Genomic DNA, 16,722 nt, shown 5'->3' on the forward strand with positions numbered 1-16,722 from the left:
TCTGAGAATAGTCTTCGTCTAAAACTGGGCAGAAACAATGGCAAAGGTATACAGCTAGTGGGGGGACAATCCGAGTCAACATAAAAAACAGTTTAGAAGAGAGGATTTCAGTGTTCGGTGTTTGCTGATACATATTTCTTGCATAAAAGACTATGTCTTTATCCTTTTCAAGGGGATATAGTATAATGTTATGTTTCTTAATTGCAATCACGTTGCAACAAGGTGACATAGTACCCCTGGCATATCTTACAAAAGCTACTTAAACAGAAAAAAACAGGTAGATGCTATTGCACATGGCCGATGGTTAGTACCCGTAGGTTTACTCTATCAAGTGGTAATGTTGAAAGAAATGAGTTCACAGAATAAAGCATGAACATTGTCGTCAGCTATCTGAACAAGAGGTCACGATATAAGTGAATAAAATCATTGAAAACGTTACATAAAAAATATACCCAAACAATCGCAAATGAACTTTCTGTATTCATATGGTAATTTTCTCGGTGATTTGGGCTCTTGAGTTATATAGGGTGTTCTGTGTGCACAAATTCCTTTGTGTTGTGTCTGTATCCTTTTTCAAGAGTGTGGAGCCTCAAACTTTACTGAACTTGTAGCCTTGAGCACAATGGCATGATATGTTTCAGTTGTAATAGTAGTATAAACATCGAGCCTTTACTTTTTGTGTTGACGGTTCATCGTATTATTATTATTATGGAAATAACGTCCTAAAAGTAATACCCATTTAGTTAACCTCTCTTCAGTAGAGAGTGATTTTCAGAATTTTCAATTTATTTTTAATCGCTGAATGCTGACGGCTCTCATTGAGAAGGACTCGCCTAACGTCATATACAATCCGACAAACAAGATGTGAACAGAGTCATCCTGATCATTTGACGACATAAAATGTCAGTCAAAATAGATCACGAGGGGATTTTTGTATTCTGTATGCATTATGACACCTTTCTAACATGACGTGTAACTGGTTTTATTAAATTTAGGTTGGTGCTTGGGGTTTGTATGTAGGTGAATATCAAGGACGATAAGGTTTACTCTATACCTATGTGGATCAAAAACAATAACCTAAGAAATAGGCCATAAACAGTTGAAACAAGCTCGACTGATACAATTAGAAATAGCTCTCTCTCTCTCTATATATATATATATATATATATATATATATATATATATATATAATATGTTGAAGGGCTGTGAAATATCTCACCTGGTTCCCCTGCGTTGGAACCTCGGAGTAAAATTTTAAATGTAGGTTTTTTAAGAAGAAGGAATAATCCGTCTTAGTTGCATTTAAAAATATTGTGTCTAACTTACTCTGTAGCATGATTGCCATTTTATCATGAACAGTATTGGCCACAGATTGATAAAAGTAGAAGTACCAGTATATTAGGTGAAAATTTAGAATGTAAGTATGTGTGTTAAATCATTGAATAAATGAATAACAGTGAGTGTATAATAGTGTTGTGTGTTCCAAGATTACTGTCAAGTGTTCATGAGACGGACGTTGGAGATTTCGCCTTACATTGGGAGTTTCGTATGCATCCGAATGTTTTTCATTTAGCTTTTTCAGTGCAACTATATATTCTCAGGAGACCCCCTGAAAACACTCCTCACATGTGTTGTGTCATTCACGTGTAAAGTCAGCGGGTATTCGAAGAATGACATGAGATGCATTTGGGGGGTGTCTTTTCTCATATCTGTAACATCCTTATGGCCCGCAAGTTGTTGTTGAAACAAACATTTTAAACAAACCTGTGATTATTATGGGTAAAGCTCTCTCTTCAAAGACGTGACCATCAACATATGGTGACTGTCTACATATATTTTAGAGTAGATGAACAATAGTGTATTTTCAGTGAAGGCTAATTATCCTTGATATTTGTTACGCTGATAAAGATCATTCAGAAAAGTATGAGTACAGCAATAATGATATTCAGATATTGGGCTCAAGATTTATATTTTATATATTTTTTTATTTATATAGCCTTTAAAGCAGCAACATCTTTTTGAAATAAAATAAACATTACATTTTCTAAAAGATACAACTCAAAAAGAAATTATCAACTTTGTGTCTGACACAAGCTCCTTCGCATACATTTAATATAAATGAAATATTTGAATACTTTTATTTTAAAACATACATGTCTTATAGTGTGTGTGTGTGTGTGTGTGTGTGTGTGTGTGTGTGTGTGTGTGTGTGTGTGTGTGTGTGTGTGTGTGTGTGTGTGAGAGAGAGGGGAATATACATTGATGATTATGATTAAAATAAGAAACTTTAGGAATCTAAAGCGAATGCTGTGAAATAAATCTAATACAAAAGATTCCGACATTATCTGAAACTCCTTTTCAAGGAGAACATCTGGTTTACTCATCACCATCACTAATCAGTCCATTTGAGGGGTCTGGAGCAGACCATCAGTTTCACATTGGAGTTTATCCCTGGGAGGACCAAAGAATTTTATTTACATTCCAACTTAAACATTTTTTCAAATATTTCATTCACAGAATGGATTTCAATGTTCGAAGAACATAATGTAAGTATTGTATGTATTGTAAATGTTAATTTTAATAAACATGGTGATCATCTTTAAAAAAGTGCATGATGTGTTTTATAAGTTCAATAAACTTTAATGTTGAATACTTGTTTGAGATGTACAATGAATGATTTGTTTAGCTTTAGTAACATGTTTGTAACTTTGATGTTTTATAACTTCAATAAACTTAAAAATATAAAATGAACGTTGTATAATGATTTGTTTTGCTGTAGTGACATGTTTGTTACTGTTTTATATACATGATCGTCTAAAAGTATTGTAAATGTTTATTTTTATAAACATGGAAATGTTTAATATCGTCTTTAAAATAAGTGAATTATGTGTTTTATACGTTCAATAAACTTAAATGTTGAATACATGTTTAAGATGTACGATGAATGATTTGTTTTGCTTTAGTAACATGTTTGTTACTTTGATGCCTTGTATAATTATATATGTATTACCATCTTTTTTAACCCTCTGGGGTCTGAGGGGGTTTGGGAACGCTGCTGATGTTTTGTCCTACACTGACATTTGTGTGTTTCATGTATTCAGCACAAATTGGGCTACAATAATACATGAGCAGCGTGATCGTACATGTTTGTGTTTTGAGAAAGCAAAATACTTGTTTAAAATTTTAGTGAAAATATTGTTTTACATGTTTTTAATTTGTCTATTGCTTGTGGTTTGTGTTTGAGTTTGCATCATGTGTTTGCTTTTTGTGTTTTATTTTGCATGTATGTTTGTGTATTAGTCTGCATGATTGTGTTTTGTGTTTGAGTTTGCATCATGTGTTTGCTTTTTAGTTTTTAGTTTGCATGTTTGTTTGTATTTTGTGTTTGAGTTTGTGTCGTGTTTGCTTTTTAGTTTTTAGTTTGCATGTTTGTTTGTGTGAGTGTTTGAGCTTGAGTCACTTTTTAGGTTGAAATGTTTATAGGACTTATCAGATCACAAATTTGTATAATAATTTGAGTATTACATTGATATAAGAACGTAAATGTGATTTATGATGAAATGTCTTGAGTCCTACTATAATAATTTAAATGACTTACAATATTTTATTACAAATGGAAGTATGTTGAACTTTTTGTGTGACGGGTAGGTGTTCACTTTGTAGAGTACAAAAGCTTTATAAAAATATAGTAAATATTGTTTATTAAAAAATATAGAAATAGAATTCTATATCTATTTCTTTTGAAAGGTCAAAAGGTCAAAGTCATCAATCATCTTTTGACAGGAGGTACTTCCCTATTCACTACTAATATGAATATATAAATATGCGATGAATAATGATTAATTACAGAAAAATGTGTGATTTTATTTTTTATTTTTTTAATTGGTTAACAGACAGCACTAATGTTAACCTTTTATAGATGTTGGTCATGGTAATATTAGTTCATTTTAGTGAATATGCATTTCAATTTCGGCCCCACCCCCTTGGCCCCCTTCAATTTTTCAGTTTGATAATCCGGCCCTCAAATGAATGTAATTGAATAGCCCTGTTCTAGGGCCTTTCAGTAGCATCCTCCTGCTTGGACTTTGCACCTGGTGATATAAAAGTTATTTTGCATGATAGACCAGACTATATCCCTTAAGTGCCTTTGGTGGCTCCTCAGCCAGTCATTTTGTAGGCTTTTTTTCCTATGCCTCTGGAAACACTAGATTGTTATGACCGATCCACGCTATGAGGGTCTATATCCACCCCTCTCAGCTTTTCGGCTTCTGATGTGCTTCGGTGGTCAAAAACGCAATTACAAAGCAATGTATTTCGCATGGGATTACAGCTGTTATCACTCTGTCCTATGAGGTTACCATTACTTTGCCTCTAATGGTCAGGTGTGTTGCATCTTCCAAAGATCTTGTGGGGGGGCGTGACACCTTTACAAGATTTCTGTGCTGTGGCAGGATGGTCTTGTCTGCACACATTCATCAGGTTATATAGTTTGGAAACAGATTCGACTTCAGGATCCAGAGTCCTTTAGGAATTCCAGCCTGCAAGTCCAGCCTGTGCTCAAAAAGTGCTTGTGCCTATACGCAGCCTTGTGGGCAAGCTCGCTTGCCTTGTGTGTGCTACACTACATTATGTCGCCCATACCTTCAGCCAACCAAATTGGTGTGTTTAGACATGTGCTTTTGACACCAGGTCAGGTCAACACTGTGACGCAACATCTCCTTTCCCTGTCAGAGAATCAGGTTACATACTTAACTGGAGATGATTTGACTGACGCATAACTCTGCTTTAATACAAAGCAAACCGTGGCCTAATGGTTAGAGAGTTGGACTTATCACCCAAAGGTTGTGGATTGAAGTCTCGGTACTGGCAGGGATTGTAAGAGGGGGAATGAATGTACAGTGCTCTCTTCCAGCTTTAATACCATGACTGAGGGTGAGATCCTTGAGCAAGACACCAAACCCACAATTGCTCCCCGAGCATCGCAACACGAAATGGCTGCCCACTGCTCTGGGGGTGTGTTCACAGTAAACATGCCATGTTTTTGCCATGAGTTGCCTCCTTCCCTCAAAACAATTTTAGTTGCAATGCATTGTTTTTCCTTTGGTAGTCATGATGAAAAAAGTAATTGAGCCATACATTTTTTATGCCAACAGGAAATTACTCAAAGCGAGACTTCTGCAAAGACCACATGATTCACATCTTTATCAGAGGAACCAAAAAAAGATGATGTAAGGTGACATGAAGGCGACGCATATATATAATTTCAGTCATATTCATGTAGTAAGAAATATTAAACTATCCAAATATCCACTTACATTACATTACATTGCATGAAAGACATAAAAAGGGCTTTAGCATATAATGCAACAGGGATTTTTAAAGTCAGCATACTATTTTAATAGACATACATAACTGTGTTTACAAATAAAATAATTTCTAAAAACATTTAGACACTCTGACATCTCAATTTTTGTTACATGGAAGAAAACAAATGCAGGTCTATAACTTTATGCATGCTAAATCGATTTCTTTGTATGATTCTGAATACATTCACTACTGAACTAATACAAATAAGAAATACAGTATGTATTACTCCAGATGATTCTGTACTTGTGTCAATCCATAACACATCTTGTTCAACTTTTCAGACAAGCAAAGATGTCATTAGACATGTGAAAAGGATGCAGAAACCCTAATATTTTAACCTCAGTGCTGTACTGCATTGCATTGCATTTATGGTCCAAATCATTTGTTTACTTAAGACATGTATGGCACACATGTTATACACACTTTGGACTATGGGTGGCACCATTAGTTTGATCTGTTGCTCTTTTTACGGCAGCACAAATCTGAGAATAAAATACTGATACAATGACCACAACTTCTGAAAAAGCTTACAGGTGTCGATGGATATAAGCTTAGGATATAAACCAAATGCTGTACAATCAATGTTCCCCATAAGAGTTTAAACACCCATGGATATTGTGTGAAATCCACGCTGAAAAACTCCTTCAATGTCTGCAGCATATTTACATCAAGGTTTACTAAAAACATCAAAGGCATCAGGGTTAAAGTGGAGAGAACAAAGTTAAGGGTCTTTAGGAAGTTTTATTCGTCCACAGGCATTTTGCCATTCTTTTCTCCTGTTCTTATGGCTAGGAAAGCAGTGAAGACTTGTTGGCCTTCGACTGAAAATTACAATCAAAAGCCGTGCAATGTAGCATCATATCAGTATTTTATTTTCAAAGTTGCGGGGCGGGTTGTGTTGTGGTAAAAATAGCAACAGGTAGTGCCATTAGCTCACCGAGTGCAACCGACTGGTCTGTTTTGTCTCCATGCTATGTAAGCGCATAGGAACATTCACATTTTCACAAGTAGTGAATATGTCCTGAACAACACAACCTTCGTCTTCACCTTCACCTTCGTCATCCCTGTGGTGTGAAATCCTGTGGTGAGAAAACAAAGATGAACATTTAATAAACAGAAAACGTGTTTAAAGAGTTCAGAGGGCAGCTGGGAGAACTGTGACACTGACCGCTTTCTTTTGACAAGGTAAATTTTGAGGAGCACAACTGACGTCACAACGATTAGAAATCCGATTAAACATCCAATGACAGCCTTGTAACACATGAAACTAGGATGAATAAACTGTCTGTGGTAGGTTTGTATATTTAAAGGTGCGATCTTAAGTTGTTTTCATCATTAAAAAGGTTTTGCACAAAGAAATTAATGTCATGTCAGCAGCCTAATAAAAGTGGTTTATTCAGCAAAATTGTTGAGATCATTATAAGACCAAATGGCCAGCCAAATACTTGATCATGACCATACCAAATATTTATCTTAATCCTGACATTCGACATGTTTTTGAACACTTTTGCTTGTGGAATACATACATCAGAAAGAAAAGAAAAAAACTTACGTTGAGTAGCAGCTTCACGTTGAATGAAAGCTGAATGTCCCTCTTTATTCTTGGCTGTAATCTGAAATGAATAAATATGAACTGTAAAATACTGCAATCTTACCCAAATTGTAATTCCAACACATTACTCTTTGTTATTACTGAATGACAGATGCTGAAAGACATTGGGTGGGATTCAAGTACTGTACCTTCACATCATATGCTGTAAGGTAGTAAAGATCTAAAAATGTAAATGAGCATTTGGTGCTGGTTTTAGAGATAGTTTCTCCATTGTATGTGATTTCAGCCGTGAATGTTCCCTTTTCTCCATTCCAGTCTATCTTTGGTCCCTTGTTTTCACATTTTATTTCAAGAGAATTGTGAGAAGGGTGATTTACTTCAATTTGTGATTTGAAAATGGGATCTCTCAAACAGAATGAAACAAAACATATTTTAGACACACAATGGCATTTATGACAAATTACATTCAGCAATTAACTGTTAATTGATTGTAAATATTAAATTATTAACAATACACATTAGAGAGAGAAAATGCATGGGGGTAAAAAGGTCCAAAGCTGATTAGGACAAAATATAATATAACTGCAAAATGAAGAATAACAGAGGAAAGGGCACTTGTTAAATGGGACAGCAAAATTCTGAACTGAAAAAAGGAAAACACTTGCTGTGAGAGTATGTTGTCTTGCCACCAGTGTAAATTTCATAATCTCTTCCGTTAACTTTTCCAGTAATACTGCATTTATAATTTTTTATATGGCAATAAGTTTGTAATACTACAGATTGTGCTAGTGCCACTGTGTTTTACACAATTCCCTGCTAAAAAGACAACACATACCTAAATGCATACTAATAGCATAAAATATCTTAGAGTATTTTTTTTTTTTTTCAGAAAATGCACAGATGATAAGATTCAATGATGGCAAAACCATAGAAATTGTGAGCTCTTACACTTACTATTTCCACCACCATAATGGCTTGTGCAGCTGGCTGAAAAACTGTCCCATGTAATCCCTGAGCATTGATCTCCCTCAAGTGAATTCCAGGATATTTTAAGTGAGCTGCTGGTGCTTTGCTGAAATCGTCCATTCTTTTGCCCATCTGTAAGAAAGAAAAAAAGAAATCATATTTATAGAGTTTTAAATGTAATTTTTAGCATCAATGTACTGAATGTGTAAAGCATAATGTAACCTAATAACAACACTGTTTTAAGTAATAAGATTATTGGTAAATATTCCCTGGTGTGCAGGGAAAGGGAAGGACTTTGAACCAAATCGGTATGTTTAATGAGCAACTCACCACATGGTATTTGAAAAGAGAATGCATTACTCTTGATGAGTCGTTTCTCATAATGGTATTCCCCAATGCAGTTGTAATGTTAGTGTGAATGATAATAACACTTTGTCATTTAAAACAAAATCATCTTCCTTGTCTGACAAAGAAAGAAGAGAAAACTCATTCATCATTTGTTTAACCATCAACGCATTTATCGTGCTGCAATTTAATAAACAAAAAATCTAATCTAATTATGTATTTACAGTGTCATGGAAACATTTGCATTACTTACAGCCATGGGTGCAAACGACTTTAAGCACAGGATGACATTCTGCAGGTTTATTGGTCCATTCAAACTGAGAGGGAATAGTTGCATTGAATCGTATTTCAGGTTTGACTGAAACAGAAACATTCAGTTGCTAAAAATACAGGTCAAACTTCTCTGATCACAGCATACATACACAACTCCAACAAATGCCAGGACATTATAACTGATGTTTAAACAGCAGTAAAATTGAGCATGTGTTTCACGTTGAAAACTAAATTGAATAACAATAGATCTGTTGATCTATTAATTACCAACCTGGGGGCATAGTAACATTCATTGTATAGTCACATGTGTCCAGTTTAACGGTGTGTGTGGAAGTGCAAGAGTTTTGCTCCGTTATTTTAACACATTCAATCAGATTCCACTGAATATCAGTGAATTCTCCTTTCAGACACACTTCATTATCTGTTAAGCTTGCTACAACAGTTTTTGGAACAGTTTCTCCTTTTTCTGTACACAAATTAAGAGACAAATGTAAATACTGTGACGAGTCTCTCTGGGCTCATCAGCGTCGCCCTGGCAACCAACGCAGCACACCTGCACGTCCTCATCATGGGCTGATCGGTCCCAGCTGCCGGCGATCATCAAGTGGCTTTAAAAGCCACCACCAAGCACACTTCGACAGACAACTGTCTCAGTGCTGATCGTACTGGTTCTAATCCTTTGTCTCTTTTCTCTCAGAAGGCAGCAAGTGACCGGCAGCCCGTTTGAGCACGCTTGGACACCCACCCTCACGAGCACGAGGACAACACAGGAGCACCAGCCACGAGAGCACCACGAACTTTAATTCCCCCTTCACTTCAACACGTACTTCTTTTTAATAAAATCCACCCTCCGGGGCTTTTGCTCACTATCCACCTTGTTGTGTGTTTTCTCCCCCGTGACATCTGGTGGAGAATGCGGGCATTGCAGGAGAAATCACACACAAGTGTTGGCACTGCACCGCATTAATTTATTTTTTTTTCTTTCTGTTCACCCCCTCAGCATCGATCGGTGCCCTCTCTCCCCTTGGACAATGGACGAGCTGCTGCAACGCCTCACAGAAGTAAGCATCCGCCAGCAGCAAATTGTGGAACATCTGGCCACTCGGCAGGGCAGAGCTGAAGAAGAACTCGCTGCCCTTCGTGCCCAAGCTGCCCAGCCAGTTCCACTACCTGACCCCCGGATGTGGGCTGCGCGGCTTTTACCCAAGATGACAGCTCACGACGATGTTGAAGCATTCTTACAAATGTTTGAAACTACAGCCAACCGAGAAGGATGGCCGCTTGAAGATTGGGCTTCGGCACTGGCACCCCTTCTCACTGGTGACGCTGGTCTCTCTTCCCCCTGTGATCGCGGAGAACTACACGGAAGTGAAGCGCGAAATCCTCGCCAGGCTTGGTCTGTCCCCCATCTGCGCGGCGCAACAGTTCCACGAGTGGGAGTTTAAAGCCCGGGTGCCAGCCCGAGCCCAAGCCGCCGAACTCGCCCGCCTAGCTCAACATTGGCTGATGGATGGAGACCCCGACGCAGCTCAGGTAGTGGAACGAGTGGTCATCGATCGCCTCCTCCGCGCCCTGCCTCGGTCTCATCGTCAGGCGGTGGGGATGAGGAACCCCGCCACCGTCCTCGCCCTTGTGGAGGCAATCGAGCTGGCGGATGCTGCCCACCATCGGGAGGCTGGGGAGAGAGCGCCGCCGTTTCCCCGGAGGGTGGTCCAGGAGCGACGCACGCCGGAGGGCCCTTCGCGCGCAGTTGGCAGACCGACGGTTCCCTCTCCGATGGACGAGCCAATGCCAACCGCTGAACCCACGACGCCTCCGCGGGCGTGGCTGGCGGGCTGCATCGTCCATCAGCGCGTCCCACCTGCGGCTCCAGAGGCGGACGTGAAGCTGAACGGCAAGCCCATCCGGGCGCTTCTGGACTCGGGCAGCGCGGTCACCCTCGTCCAAGCCCAGCTATGTCCTCCTCACCATGGCCAAAAGAGTTACCTACCGATCACATGTGTACACGGGGACACCCAACAAGTTCCAGCTCGCCGCGTGAACATCGCCGCCCACGGCGCCTGGTCTGTGGAGGCTGGATTAGTGAAAAATTTACCAGTCCCCCTACTGCTTGGAAGAGATTGGCCGGGGTTTGACCGCCTGCTCGCCGCCGCTCAGCCCGCCAGCCCGGAAGGGAACCGTCGCCGCCGCAGCCGGCCAAGAGGACCCCGCCGCCGGCCAGCGCTGCTAGCTTCGGACAGTAAACAACAGTAAAGCACTTTTTTTTATTCAAATGGCCAATTACAGTTATTTACTTGCAGTCCTTAAAGGCACAATATGTTAGTTTTTTTTATTAAAATATAATAATTGAAAAAAAAAAAAACACTAGAACTGCGTTAAAACTTCGGTTCAATTTTTGCATTGGTCTGAAAAACAACAAAAACGGCAAAATGAAAAAGTTATTGCCTGCCAGCAGGAGGCACTTTTGGAGTGGCAGAAACAGCCATTTCCCCAATGATCAAAGCAGCGCTGTGCTCACAAATACTGGTTTATCAGGCATTACACCTTTAGAGGTTACAATCCTTTAGAGGATTTTTTTGATGATTTTGAAAATTTTCTAAAGACAGTTGGTTCCCTTCAACATACAGAAAGTGATAGAAAACACCCACACCATGTTTTGATTGTGAAACCTCCAGTGCTCATGTTTATTCAACAAAGTCAGACTTTGGAAAATCTATTTATGGCAGTCAGTTTTGATATTGAACCACAAATAAATCAATGTATGGGAAACATTGGGTAGCACAACAACCTTTGCCCAACTTCAGTGTACTTATCGCCTGTAGTCATCGCCATATTGCAAGCCACAAGCCAGACCGATAAACAAACACAGACTGGAATTTAAATTCGCACTAGGCATATGCATCTGATAAAACTGTCTATAAATGGCGATACAAGTTTTAGTTTTAAACATTTTTTTTAGATTCCTAAAATATTGGTGTTTCTCTTATGACAGACAGTAAATACAGCAAAAAAGCTGTATAATTTATTTTTTTAAATAAATATAAAGATAAATGAATACAAATATTTTAAATTTTTGTTAAACTGTTTACTTACATGAAACCAAGCATAGGGCCAAAACCAAGGGTTCTAGTGCAAAAAATCTTGCCATATCCAAGTGTTCGAATGTCGCTTAAAAAAATGTTTCCTATTTGAAACAGACACAGATTTGGGTTAACCATCAGAAAGCATACTGACTTTTTGGTTTCACTTGCTCTTTTTTTCTTTAATCTTACCTGTTCTTATGCGTCTAATCAGTCGGTCCTGTTCCACCCTTAAAAAGATCCTATAGCTGTTTTTTAGTCCATAGACAGCAGAGCGGTGTCAGAGACCCAAAGGTCACAGGTTCAAGTCTTGGTACCGGCAAGGATTGTAGGTGAGGGGAAGGAATGTACAGCACTCTCTTCCACCTCCGATACCATGGAGTGATCCTTGAGCAAGACACCAAACCACCAACTGCTCCCTTGGCACCACACCAAAAAATATGTCTGCCCACTGCTCTAAACACACCATAAAATTGTGTGTGTTCACTGCTCTCTGCTGCGTGTAAATGCAGAGCAAAAATTCTGAGTATGAGACAGTAGAGACTATACGTCACTTTCACTTACTTCACAACAGCTAACAAACCAGAAACAGCTTCATTCTAATGACTCTGCTGTGTTTTTCCCATGAGATCCAGCAAGTTTGATGATTTTACACACAGTCATGTCAATCAGAGGCAAATTCTCCCTCTTCCCCTTTAAACTGATCCTGTGGATTAATTATTAGGACATTCTGCCACCTTCTGGCAGTTTAAATTTCATACTGTGGCCTAAAACTTTAAATTTAAAACTTTAATCTCATAGAATGATTTATGCCTTTTGTTTGTAGTTCCCTGGACTGATATTAAGTATAGTCCTGAACTAAAATGACTTTTTAAAGCAGATTAACAGAAATCTGCTTTCTCTGTTACTGTTATGTTTTTAATAGTCCTAGGCTTAATCTAGTCCAGAGTTCACTGAGCTGATTTCCTGGTGGAAGACTAGGGCTACTCCAGGACTTCTTTCTGTCTTCTTGTTTGAAACACTACTGGCTCTCAATTACTGGTTGAATTCTGGAATTCAGCAGAAGCTAGAGATTACGGTGCATAAAGTTTTAAATATTGACATTATATACCATATATTTCTGAAACTAAGTGTTCTGCCTTGAGGAAGTCACAGTCTTCCTGAACAAGAATAGGAATGTCACAAGCATCCAATAGGTTTTTACAACAAGGTTATTGATTTGAAATATGTTTAATACTTGTTGAGTTACAGACAGACATTCTTTGAAAAAACAATATTGTTAAATGTTCCATGCAGCTGTTTTCATAGAGAGAAATAATATACGATTCTAGTTTTAACATTTTTCAGTTTTAACAGTTCTCAGACATTGCTCTTTGAAAGAAAAAAAAAATCAAAATCAATACAAAGTGATACACATTTTGTTTTTGACCACTGAAAATGTGTTTTTAACTATTTATTCATGAAGCCACATTAAGATCCACATATCTCTGGAAATAAACTATACAGAGTCTTAAAAATGAAAATACCAAAGAAAGTTTAAAGGATTAGCTTTTAGTTTTTTGAGAAAAAAATTTCAAGAATTTTCTCCATGTACTGGATTTCTATTGTGTCAGCGAGTTTGAACTTCCAAAATGCAGTTTAAATGCACCTTCAAAGGACTTTAAATGATCCCAGCCGAGGAAGAAGGGTCTTATATTGAAACGTTCAGTTACTTTCTTAAAAACAAAAAAAAGTACAGTTTATACACTTTTTAACCACAAATGCTTGTTTTGTCTAGTTCTGTGTGGACTCTGTGTATTGCATTTCATAACTGCTGGGGTATTTTGAAAAACTCCCATCACATTTCAAACTTCACAATCGTCCTACATGGCTGTTTTACCTTTTTGAACAACTTTTGAACACTGGGCCAGAACTTCTGCGGCGATGTAGGATGGTTTTGACAATGAGATAGGAGTTTTTTTAACATAACCCAACTGTATGAATACAGAGTGCACAGAGTTTGTATGTGAATTGCAGAGCTAGATAAGATGAGCATTTGAGGTTAAAAAGGAGAAACTAAACTATATGGAGAAAATTACTGAAATGTTTTCTTCAAAAAATAATTTCTTTACAACCAAAGAAAGAAAGACATGAACATCTTGGATGACAAAGGGGTGAGTAAATTATCTGTAACTTTTTTGTTCTTGAAGTGAAGTAATCCTTTAAGGACCGCAATCTAAATGGATATAAAGATATCGTTATTACTTCTTTAGTTACGTGAATGCAAACATGAAAGGGGCTTTGGCATATAATGCAACAAGGATTTTTAAAGTCAACTGATCGTTATATACATATTTTGGACTATGCTGCCCTACAAAGGCTAAGTGCTGTAACTACGCCAACACTGAAACTGAGAAAAATGCCTTTAAAGTTTTCACACCAGCCAGTCAAACATGTTGTGGGTAGATTAGTGGTATTGCATTCATGTAATGCCATTTTAAGGAAGTTTTTTTATAGATAAAAACCATGACAACTGATGTTACCTCTGACCACCAAAATGCAGATACTGCACTCTGCCTTTGGATGACCTGAAAAAACTAAAACACTAATGCAAAAGTGAAGTGCAGTATCTACAAACTACATGTGTTCATCCAACTTTCTTGTTGTGTTTCTTACTTCATGTTGTTTTTAATAACTTTAATAGTTTTATTGATGTTCGCATGCTGTGAATGTTACAATTGCTTAGTAGTAAGCCTCAATATTAAGAGTCATCTACTTCTTTCACAACAGAGAGTGTTTTGCTCATTTTACTTAAAAAGTAATTTATTACAGATCTAGGTTGCTTTAAAACAATAGCTGAAAAAAGTTCACACAATTTAAACAAAAGAAGAACAACAAACAAGTAGTCTAGTGTGTGAAACAAAGCTAGAACGCAGTAAAGTCACTTTCGGATTTTTTAGTTAATGCAATTTTGACAGTCTTGATTCTCTAAGACGGGCGAAAAATTTAACCAGGAGACTTTGCCACAACAAAACAGTTGTCACAAAGCCCATTGTAAGCCTCAACTCAATTTTGACCAAATGTGTAGTTACTGCGCTTTGCCTTTGGACGGCAGTATGGAGGGCACCATTATTTTGATTATGTAAAATCTGTTTCTATTTTTACCGCAACACAACTCGGAAAATAAAATACAGATACGATGACCACACCTACTGAAAGAGATTATAGGTAGTGATGGATTTGAGCGTAATGCCGTACCATCGATTTTCCCTCCAAAGAGTCTAAACGCCCCTGGATATCAAGTGAAATCCCTGCCGAGAAACTACCGTGGCACCATATCAGTATTTTTTTTTCCAAGTTGCTTATTATGACTTTGTGTTATGGTAAAAATAGCAACTGATAGCACCAGTAGCTCACAGAGTGCAACCGTTTTACTTAATAAAAGCAATGGTGCATCTCTTAGTCCGAAATATCTATAAAACAATGTGGATTTTTAAAATAACGTTAATCTTTTATAGGTTTTACTACTACATATTTTAGTAAGTGACATAATTTATGTTATATTAAGCCATACAAGTCTTAATATCCAGGGTTCCCTTTAATGGCCAATTTATTGCAAAAATGTTCTGCTGGGGTAAAATACAACTAGAAGTAAAAGTTGTGCTTCCTTTGTATATGCAGTCATCTAAACTAATGGTGTACTAGTTTTAATAAAAACTGCAGCCATTCAAATTCACCAGCTGGTCTGTTGTTTTGTCTTCATTTTGTGTAAGCGTATAGGAACATTCGCATATTCACTTTCTTCAGCTTCATCTTCACCATCCCTGTGGTGAGAAATCCCATTAGAGACATAGATGCACATATGATAAACGTTGACTGAAAAGAACTGGGAGACACTGACCGTTTTCTTTTGCGAAGGTAAATTTTGAAGGACACGAACAGGAGCGCAATTAATATGACAGCTATTAGAAATGTCACGAATCCAACAACAGCCTTGTGATTGTCTAAGGAAGGAATACATGAAACTAAGCTGAATAAACTGCTTCCGGTATGATTGTACATTTAAAGGTGCAATCTTCAATTGTTTTCTTAATTAAAAAGGTCATGCACAAAGACATTAATGCCATACCAGCAGCCTAATAAACATGGTTTATTTACTAAAAGTGGTGCGATCATGCACTGTAAAACCCGATAAGTTCAGAGTACTCAAAACTTTTGTGGAAACTGATTACCTAAGATTTTTTAAGTAAACATACTTAAAAATTACAATTACACTAAACTTAAATATTTTTCTTTCCTTTTTTAAAAATTTTAAGTACTGTGTACTTAAAACTTAAGTGTAGCTTGTGTAAAGTTTATATGTTTTCAATACTTGTTTTTATTTAAATACCACTTAAATAAAATATTTTATTCAAGAAATACACTTCTGAATAACTCATAGCCTGATAAATATTTTAGTTCAAAATACTAAAAAGCAGCACACACAGAACTGTTGACATATAATAAAGGGGTTTTATTTACTATTACATTCTTTGTCTATTTTGTACAACTGTTTATATAAATCTCTGTAAACATGTAACAATAAATCAAATTAGAAACTGTTAAAACATTGATTACAATTTTTTTTACAACCATGGCCATTATTTTGCAACATGGCAAATGAAAATAAATAAAATAAATAAAGTTCCTTCCTTTAGTGTAGAAGACAACATACTTTAAAAAAATGCTTTAAAATAAATTTTCTACAAAAAGTAACACAAGGGCATCAGGAAACTTGGGGATGTCACTCAGCACAAACTCATCTTCCACCACAACAGACAGGACCAGTGTTCTCAGTGTCCATCACAAGGGCAAGAGGGGTACCAGTGATGTCTGGCTCATCCGACTCCTCCACCTGGAATGCACAAAAATGGTCCAACTGTAAACATGTCTAGTAATGAATTACATCATCAGAAATTTTTGGTTAATTATTACTTTAATATAGTATCATACTTAACAAGGCAGGCCTTTTCAGTTTACACTGAATTGGCCCAAATTTAATAACTAGACAAGAACATACATAGAGAATTTGTAAATGTAGAATGAAATAAAGTTGAATATACAGTACAGACCAAAAGTTTGGACACACCTTCTCATTCAAAGAGTTTTCTTTATTTTGAT

The 16,722-nt window shown here is 37.3% G+C and overlaps 1 long non-coding RNA gene across 2 annotated transcripts; it reads right to left on the reverse strand.

Moving 5' to 3' along the window:
- Positions 1-5,324: 5,324 nt before the first annotated feature.
- LOC141339250 (uncharacterized) lies at positions 5,325-12,051 on the reverse strand. Of its 2 annotated transcripts, XR_012355913.1 has the most exons (8): positions 11,776-12,051; positions 11,597-11,687; positions 8,484-8,588; positions 8,216-8,348; positions 7,883-8,017; positions 7,108-7,735; positions 6,920-6,980; positions 5,325-6,446 (listed from the first exon to the last, which is right to left on the reverse strand). It is a non-coding gene; the product is annotated as an uncharacterized lncRNA (long non-coding RNA). The 2 variants fall into 2 exon arrangements; XR_012355912.1 differs by having other exon boundaries at positions 7,108-8,017.
- Positions 12,052-16,722: the final 4,671 nt, after the last annotated feature.

This window comes from Garra rufa, chromosome 7, assembly GCF_049309525.1.
Source record: "Garra rufa chromosome 7, GarRuf1.0, whole genome shotgun sequence".
NCBI lineage: Eukaryota > Metazoa > Chordata > Actinopteri > Cypriniformes > Cyprinidae > Garra > Garra rufa.